General features: G+C 40.1%; 1 protein-coding gene across 6 annotated transcripts in view; it reads left to right on the plus strand.

Annotated features, from left to right (window-relative positions):
- Positions 1 to 10000, plus strand: part of LOC143032826 (hexosaminidase D-like) — a 196507-nt gene that overhangs the window by 30182 nt on the left and 156325 nt on the right. The window lies entirely within an intron of this gene.

Consider the following 10000-nt stretch of genomic DNA (forward strand, 5'->3'; position numbering starts at 1 on the left):
TACATGTACATGCACATATACATATACTCGTACATGTACATATACGTATATATTTTAGCGGGTTTTCCCTTATACAGTATACATAATTATACATTACATATACACACATATATATATATATAACATAGCTTGTTAGCAACCAGAATATCAGGATAAATAGTCTCAAGTAGAAATTTAGTTAATTATAACAGATGGAAACTCTCTGACAATGAAAGTTGACACCCACCTGAATTTAATGTCCAGATTGAAACCAAAATACGACAGTTCATTAATGCTTTACCTTCAGGATAGAACTCCTCCGAACTCAACAACCCCCTGTAGTCACGTTTAGGTAGCGTAGCTATACCTAGACACCTAGTTACATGGATTAGAGCTGTTGCATTAGTAAAAGGAGTGTATTTTTATCCCAACACCTCCCCCCCTGATGTTTATTTCAGCATTCCAGATTAATAAATGTCTCATAAAGAAAAAATACACTCTTCAACCTTGTGGGCTCCTCGTGTATATCTTCTCATGAATAAAATCGTCTGGTACTGGCCAGAACAAATCTTTCACATATTTACTAAGGGTCCAGTGAAACGTAGTTTATGACCTGTTTCCGACCACCGGCGACCAGGGTGATTTGTGTTGTTCCTCTGTTTATAAAAAGAATTCAAGACAATGCTACAATTGGAATGAATCTCCCCCCTCATGAAGATGAATATCAAATAGCCCGGCGCTAAATATGAGAAAGTGCCACTGTCGAAGGTGGTCGGAAACATGTCGTTAGCTTGGTGTGACTGGGGCATAAACAACATTCTGACGCAGTAGTGTAAGAAGCCGCCATTTTTTTTTTTTTTTAGCAACACGTGAAAGTACATATACCAAAAATGTCTTTTCCCTTAAAAGGTGGGGGTGGGTGGGAGGTCAAAACGTATGTCTACCTTAAACCCACCCTAGATTCATCCAGAATCAATTTATGCCCCATGCCCATCTTAGCACCTTGTGGATGAAGGGTCATCCCTCTTCCCCGTCACACTGTTTGAATCAAAGACAATGCAGCAAGACACAGTGCATCCACAGTAGTCCCCGTCAACCACAACTGGATTACTACCCAACCCTTTCATTTTATAGCAACCCTCCCCCCATCATCCACCATAAAACTTTGCAAAGCATCCAGGAATATAGCATTCGGTAGCGTGATGTCCTCATCCATTTACCACCATTATCCGTTTTCTCCTATCGTTTGCACTCTTTCTTGCTCAGCAGACATTCATCTTACACCCAATGTCCCTTTCATCCCATCCATCTACCTCATTCTTGATCGTACTCTCAAGTTCATATGACTAGGCCATCCCAGCACTCTGCGATCTACTATACCTACCAACTGTCTTTCATCCCCCGGTCTCCGCCTCACCTCCGCATTGTTCACTCTATCTATCCTCTTTACACCAACTCAAACTTATTTAGGATTTCCCTTTCCGTCTCCACGTCTCCGAGCCGTAGGTACAATCACTAGTACGATAATCTCTTTGCGTTTGAAACATTAAGACAAATATTGCCAGGGCTGTGCATGGTGGTTTATAGTAAGAAATACATTCAGGGAAACGTGCATCCCAAATGCATACACACGCGCGCTCGCGCGCACACACACATCCACAAGCACACACACTCGATGGCGCAGTTGGTAGGGTTCTCGATTACCACTACGGAGGTCCGGGTTCGAATCCCGCCCAGGGGTGAAATACTTTCAGTATCGCTGCGCTGCGTGTCATTATTCCAACTCTCGTGAGCGGGGAGTTGGGTGTGTGTGTAGGTCACTGCATTACCCAGAGATCGGCCATATATGAGCTCTGAGCTCTCTTCCGGTAGGGAAATAGCTGTCGATCACGAGTCTAACACGTGATCCAAGATCATTGTGAATCATGGTGAATTACACACACACACAAATATTATATATATATATATATATAAACTGTATATATATATATATATATATATATATATATATATATAATGTAGTGACTTAAGGCCTTTTAATTAAATTTAGTTAGTGTCAGGTGTGGGGTGCTTTGCGATGGTATCTTTGTCCTGGCGCCCGCTATTATTTTTGCCTTATCAACCAGGCACATCAAGCACGGAATGTTTATGAACATCATCGTGTATGCAAGATTTATCTGTATGCTTTTACCTAATTGTTATATACAGGATAAGAACTATACTCGCGGGGGACCGTCTCTTTGCTGGTCAAATTTAACTTTGAATTCGTTTATGTTGTCTGACTGTACTGTTTCTTCCTCTGTATTGTTATACGTAGTCAGTGTATTATTATGTGAAGTTGTATGTCTAAATATCTTTCGAAAACCTTGTGTGTGTGTGTGTGTGTGTATGTGTGTGCGTGTGTGTGTGCGTGTTTTTGTGTAATTACTCACTCGTAGTATATAGGAAGGGAACAACGCTCATGACGTCCTGCCTCTTACTCTCTGAATATAATGTGTGTGTGTGTGTGTGTGATTCACCATGGTCTTGGATCACGTGTTGGACTCGTGATCGACAGCTATTTACCTCCCGGAAGAGAGCTCAGAGCTCATATATGACCGATCTATTGCTAATGCTGTGACCTTACACGCACACACACACCCAACTCCCGGCCCACGAGAGTTAGAGTAACGACTCACAGCGCAGCGATACTGAAATTACTTCATCCCTTGGCGGGATTCGAACCCGGACCGCCGTAGTGGCAGCCAGGAACTCTAACCACTGCGCCCTCGAGTCGTGTGTGTGTGTGTGTGTGTGTGTGTGTGTGTGTGTGTGTGTGTGTGTGTGTGTATTCACCTCGGATCTGCTGCAGTCTCTGTCGAGACAGCCAGACACCACTCTACGGCAGTGAGCTCAGAGCTCCTTATTAGCCGATCTCTGGGTAGGTCTGAGACCACTCACACACCACACACCGGGACAGCAAGGTCACAACTCCTTGACTAACGTCCCGTACCTACTCGCTGCTAGGTAAACAGGGGCTACACGTGAAAGGAGACAAACCCAACTTATCTCCACCCGACCGGGGAATCGAACCCCGGTTCTCTGACTTGTGAGGCCAGTGCTTTACCAATCCGCCACCGAGCCGTGTGAGTGCATGTGTGTGTGTGCGCACGCACGCCTGTGTATGAAACGAAAATGTATTGTATTTCGTCTCCAATAACCAGCGCTTCTGTCCTTGGAAACAATATCGCCCCGAACAGATAAGGTCACAGGGATGGTGAAGGAGAAATTCAAGGTCAGGGTCAGAACGGAGTGACACAAGAGAAATTCAGAGTGATCAGCATTCTTCCTTGAGTGGAAATTCGTTTCATCAAAGAGAATACTGCGTGGTTCTGGTCCGTAGGGGTGGAAACGTTAGTGTTGAAGGTATTTGAACTGCCAAAACGTCTGGTATGCGTGTTTACATTTTTGGCTGTGTGGTGCATCCACTCCCCCCCCCCCAATAAATAAACAAATAAATAAATAAATTAAATAAATGAATTAATAAATCTAACTTTTGTTCTGTGACTGCTCCGAGTTGGTTCAGTCCGGTCGAACAATGCCGGGACATTCATTATAACCCGGATTCATTTTAACGTTAATTAGATTTGTAATCGGGGACAATCTTTCATGTCTCCAAACACCCCCATCCCGCCATCCCCCACCCACGCGCGTAGGAAACCCTGTGATTTGTCGTGTTCGACTTCCAGTGCGTGCGTGCGTGCGTGCATGTGTTTTGTTTGAGTGCAAATGCACTTGAGGCATCGGTCGGGCAATTTCATCATCTTGCGGTCGCACCTGTACCCTGATCCATCTCATCGACAGGCAGCGTCACTCTTGTTCATAGGTGTTATTTGTGTCTCCTCGCATATTTCATTTTATATATTCTCTTCTTTTATGTATCTATTTATTCATGTATCTATGCATTTATTCATTTTATTAATTATTTTTCTTATTTAGAGTTATTGTTTTTTTTTTGACTGGTTTCTTCGATAGTGGTCGAGTAAGATTAGCCTTTTTGTTGTTGTTGTTGTTGTTGTTGTTGTTGTTGTGGTGGTGGGTGGTGGTGGTGGTGGTGGTGGTGGTGGTGGTGGTGGTGATGATGATGATGATGATGATGGTGATGGCAGTAGTAGTGAAGGCCAAGACCTCTTTGTCACCTTTTCTGATCTTCCTAAAGCGGCCACCATACATTCACGATTCTCGTCAAATATTGTGGATTCCCTGAGGACAATTCAACAGAGTGCCTAATTATAGGTTTAACTTCTCTTATTTCGTCATTCAGCTTCTCAGCATATGACGCAGAGGTGGTTTGACATTTCGAGATTCGAAAAATGAAAGATTGTAAACGAAATCATTTCTACTCAAACGAACTCACTTGAAGTCTAAGATGATGTCGCCTTATAATTCGATTATTGTTGTTATTGTTATTATTATTATTACTATTATTGTTAATATTATTATTGTTATTATTATTGTTACTATCATTATTATCATTGATATTATTACTATTATTATCATTATTATTATCATTATTTCTTTTTGCAAATGAAATTTAATTACTGAAAAAGTATTTAGAGGTTTTGTGTATATATATATATATATATATATATATATATATATACTGTATATATATATATATATATATATATATATATATATATATATATATATATATATATATATATATATTTATCCTGTTTTCGCTCTTCGAAATATATAGGTAAAACAAAAAGTTTATTTATTCATCTTTTTATTTGTGTATTTATCTATTCATTTGACTCTGTGTAGTTGGCCATATTTCTGGCACAACAGAAATAAAAAAAACTATTAACCATGTGAGCGCTGAAACTGTTGGTTCTTTTAAAGGGAACTTTATAGATAGGGTGATAGGAAGTAACGGACATGGAACTGCCTAGTCTATGTCTTATGGTCTCTTGCAATCACACGAGGACACACAACAAATGCCGAAAACTGATTGAACAATGCATTGTAGTGACTTCACTAATAACTATTTCTGTGTGAACGAAACAATATGATCAAGAAATGTTTCTAATGTTAAACTTTCGTTTATGTTGAGCCATTTTTTATATAGTTCTCGTTCTTGTGTCATTCTTATGTGGCCAGTGGATAAGGCGAGCAGAAAGAGTAGGCAGGAGGAACACAGTGCTGCCTCTGACGGATTGAAAAAGACGATTTTGTAACACCGTCTCTCAGGCCGCATCTGCCAATCAGAGATCCTATCTTACAAAAAGCTGCCTTTGAGAAAAAAAAAAAAAAAAAAACACTTTGAAGAACCTGGGATCTTTCCCTGGCCGACAGTCTGAGTCCACTTTATAAAATGGTGCTTTTGAACGTGAATACATAAAAAAGTACCTCGAAAAACCTGGGATATTTGGCTCCTCGACTGTCAGAGTTCACCTTACTAAATTGTCTTTGGTTGATCGAGATCCAAACATTCGATATAGCCCTTCAGTGAACTCGCTTAATGTCATTCTTAACACATTTGTTCTGGCTGTCGCCAGGTGATTTTATCCAGTCCATTTGCAGGATGCATGCCAGATCAAAACCTGCCAAGTCATCAGGTCGAAGGGAACATTGAGCTGATACAGAGATTAACGATTTTAACCGCCGTGATAGCGTGACCCGGCTCATAGATTTTGGAGCCCATTTTACGTACTTGGGCCTGGGACTGACCAGGAGAAGTCCTCATCGACCAAGATTCTTTCTGGTCGAGGTTCTTCCACCCGCAGTAACAGAGTCGATCCAGTACAGAATAACAACGAAGGAATGTGTTTGGGCCCAGCGAACGCTTGCTGATGAATCACCACCGACATGACGTCATTTTTTTTTTCTTCCGAAAAGCGAAAGTTATCTCTCCTTTTCGGTTTTGAACTTGAGTGTACTCTTTGTTACCATCTTTTCCTATGTTATATATATATATATATATATATATATATATATATATATATATATATACATATATATATATATATTAATTAGCTTTTTGTAGCTCTTTAAACTATGTTGATAAGAAAGAATTGCTGGGTTGTAAACGGACAAGTTGACGTGATAGAATTGTCTCATACCGGCACGCTGCCTCCTTCAACTGAAACCTTCTATTTTTCTCTCAGTCACGTGATCTCTGAGAGACCCATCCCGGATCCTCAAAATTCCATAAGATCAGAGGAAGAGATCATGCACGCAAGCTCTGAGAAGAGAAGGATCTTGATCATCCAGACTTTGAAGGACGGATATATGTCCTTGTGAAGAAATTTTACAATAGTAAGTAAATAAGTAAATGAAAAATTAGTTAAACACGTGAATAAACAAACAAATAGATAGATTAATGAATGAGCAAAGAAATTATGAAATAGTATGAGAAATAGATAAATAAATGAACGAACAAGCAAATAGATAAACAAATACAAATAAACAAGTGGATAAGCTAACGGAAATAATTAAACCCCATCACAACGATAGACACATTTCTAGTCTTACTAGGATAAAATGTATTAAGTTGGTCAGCGTACTGAGGGGGTGGGGGAAGGGGGTTGGGGTTGGGTGTGGGGAGGGCGGGGTAGTGGTGGTGGTTTGAAGTCAGTAGCTAGCCGCAGAGGACACGGGGGTTGGGTAACGTCGTCTCTTGTTACAAGCTGCTGGAAAGATTTTTTTTTTCTCCTGTTCTCTCTAAACACTTAACACGCTTTGTGTAAATGTTTTATTTGACGTTTGTAATGGTTTATTTTGCATGGTTTTTGGCTTTGTTTTTTGTTTACGTCTTTGATTGTGTGTGTGCGTGTGTGCGTGTGTGTGTGTGTGTGTGTGTGTGTGTGTGTGTGTGTGTGTGTGTGTGTGTGTGTGTGTGTGTGTGCGTGTGTGTGTATCTAACTAGTTGTATTTTACGGGAAGGGGAGCTATGCTCGTGGTGTCCTGTCTTCATATCTCATTTTATCTAAACTATTTTTAAATGTGTGTGTGTGTGTGTATGTGTGTGTGTGTATGCGTGTGTGTGTGCGCGCAAGTCTAATATATTAAAAATAATTACTCTGAGATGACTACCTTATCGCGAAGCTAGACAAGAAATTGACATCATCAGCAGAGGTTGCTAATATCTTTCATCATTATCAGTAAGTGTGTACGTTCGTGCTTTACTCTCTCTCTCCCTCTCTCTCTCTCTCTCTCTCTCTCTCTCTCTCTCTCTCTCTCTCTCTCTCTCTCTCTCTCTCTCTCTCTCTCTCTCTCTCTCTCTCTCTCTTCAATCGTACATTAAGAATTAATGTGATTAACTTTACCACCTGTGTGATGAATAGCACAGGTGTTAGGAGGCATTTGTTAAACAAGTGATTCATGTTTATATTCATCTATTTTCCGTGTGCTAATTCGACAAGTTATGATTATTGTAAAAGTATTGTTGTTGTCGTTTAGTTTTATCCACGTCAGAGAGGTGGTGTGAGGGAGGGGGAGGTGGGTTGGTTGGGCTGGGTTAGGTTGAATGGGTTTCAATTAAGGTATTACACATCAGCAGTCATTTTAGTTATCTAAGTGTCCTGTGAGTCTACACACACACACACACACACACACACACACACACACACACACACACACACACACACACACACACACACACACACACACACACGCGCGCGCGCGCGCCAAGGGCTGAAATAATTTCAGTATCGCTATGCTGTGAGTCGTTACTCCAACTCTCGCGGGCGGAGAGTTGGGTGTGTGTGTGAGTGTAAGGTCACAGCGTTACCCATAGGTCGGTCATATATGAGCTCTGAGGTCTCATACGGGAGGGAAATAGCTGTCGATCACGAGTCCAACACGTGATCCAAGACCATGTTGGTGAATCACATACAGAACGGAAGGATCGAAGTTAAAAGTAATCAATGATCTTGGAGATTGATCTCCAATCATAAAACAATGCAGCGTGACTCTGGTCCTTAGGGGGCCACGAAAGAAAAGGAAGTAATTTCCCGAAGTTGATGAAGAGAGGTCTTGAGTCCTGCCTGGGGATCGAGAACCAGCCCCTCCAGGTTGGGGGGTGGGGGGAGGTAAACCCTTTGAGTCTTGACTAAAGAATATTAAAGCGAGCTGTTCCTATGTTCTTGGAATCGGTTTTTGAAATTCAACAGTATTGGATAAGAAATAAGAAATGTGAGTCAACAGAAGGAGGAACTCCATTTGCAAAATTTTGAGAAACGCTTGAGAACAGGAATCGAAAAAAGTTCATGAAACAGTCGAGGGGGAGATCAGAAACCAACCGACCATGCAGTTCGGCAGAAGAGAAAATAGTTAACGAATAAAAAAAAACTTAACATTTTCATTTGGCATAAGACATGTAACGTTACCCACTGTAAGAATCGAACGCAGCCTTATGGTAATTTTGTTTGTTAAACATATGTTTTCATTATGCCTTCACAGAGTCACGGTAGGTTGGGTGGGGCAGTGTACCTTCACGTTTCTACCCTAATCCCTAATCTCTAACCCTGTGAACTAGGGATTACAAAACTCTATGGTCAGTCAGGGATAGAACACGGCTGATGATAGAGTCTGAACTCCAGCTTGTGCAAGCTACAGTTTATGCAATGCATGTGTTATATTACAAAGGATTAGAAAGGAAGAGTATGCCGACAGGAGACCTTCTGGTCCATAACTAGGTCGGATGCGAAAAAATATGAAAATAATAAATCAATAAATAAATCAAATGGATAATGATAATAAACAAACAGACAAATAATAATAATTTATAATAAAACATCAGATCAATAATGCTAAATTGATAATGATACATAAATAAATAAAATAAAAGAAGATAAATGACAGGCATTACAGCATACACACACACATACACACACACACACACACACACACACACACACACACACACACACACACACACACATATACATATATATATATATATAATATATATATACATATATATATATATGTATATATATATATGTGTGTGTGTGTGTGTGTGTGTGTGTGTGCGCGAGTGTGTGCATAATATCAGGGCACAAGCGCGCACACGTGCTGAGATTGATGCAGCTACCACACACACACACACACACACACACACACACACACACACACACACACACACACACACACACACACACACACACACACACACACACGTACACACACACACCTCACGCTCTCGGTGACCGAGTGTTGTTTTTAACAAGGATGAGGACTCGTTTTAAGCATAATTCAACCAGCGACCTATTGAGTAAAGTAGTGTCATAAGCATAACTTAATAGTATAAATAGTATCAGTAAAACAATAGAAATAGATTTCGATCTTATACCGGACATAGGCTCGTGATTATAAATATTTTTAACATTAGAAAAAAAAAATGAAAAAAGAAAATGGATCTGGGAATTACGTGGGGAAGAACCAGATTCAGGATGTTTTGGTCGTCTTTTTTTATTTATCTATTTTCCTCCACGTTCACCGAGACTCTTTCGTAAGAAAAATGCTGCATGTTGCGCCACCATAAGCAGTGGTTTGTATCCTCTGATATTATATATATATATATATATATATATATATATATATATATATATATATATATATATATATATATATCTATTATAATAAAGTAGTAGCCCCTGTTCACAAACTCCTCCTTGGGTTTTGGAGATAGACCCCCATAACCATATATATTCTGATACCCTATCACTCCAGGTACTTGGATAACTATATTTCATTTAAAAATAATGGATAGGGTTAAGGGTTAAAATTAGGTGGGGTATGGTTAGGTTAGGGATTATTCACGAACTCGCATCAACGCACGGGTAATGTGGCTAGTATATATATAATTGTGTCGTGTATAATTCACCATTATCTTGGGTTGCGTGTTGGACTCACGATCAGTTATTACCCTCCTGGGAAGATCCCATTACTTATATATAGCCCAATCAATCACTCTCTAATTACGTGTGTGTGTGTGTGTGTGTGTGTGTGTGTGTGTGTGTGTGTGTGTGTG

This window comes from Oratosquilla oratoria, chromosome 14 (genome assembly GCF_046742065.1).
Source record: "Oratosquilla oratoria isolate Oo_2021 chromosome 14, ASM4674206v1, whole genome shotgun sequence".
Taxonomy (NCBI): Eukaryota; Metazoa; Arthropoda; class Malacostraca; order Stomatopoda; family Squillidae; genus Oratosquilla; species Oratosquilla oratoria.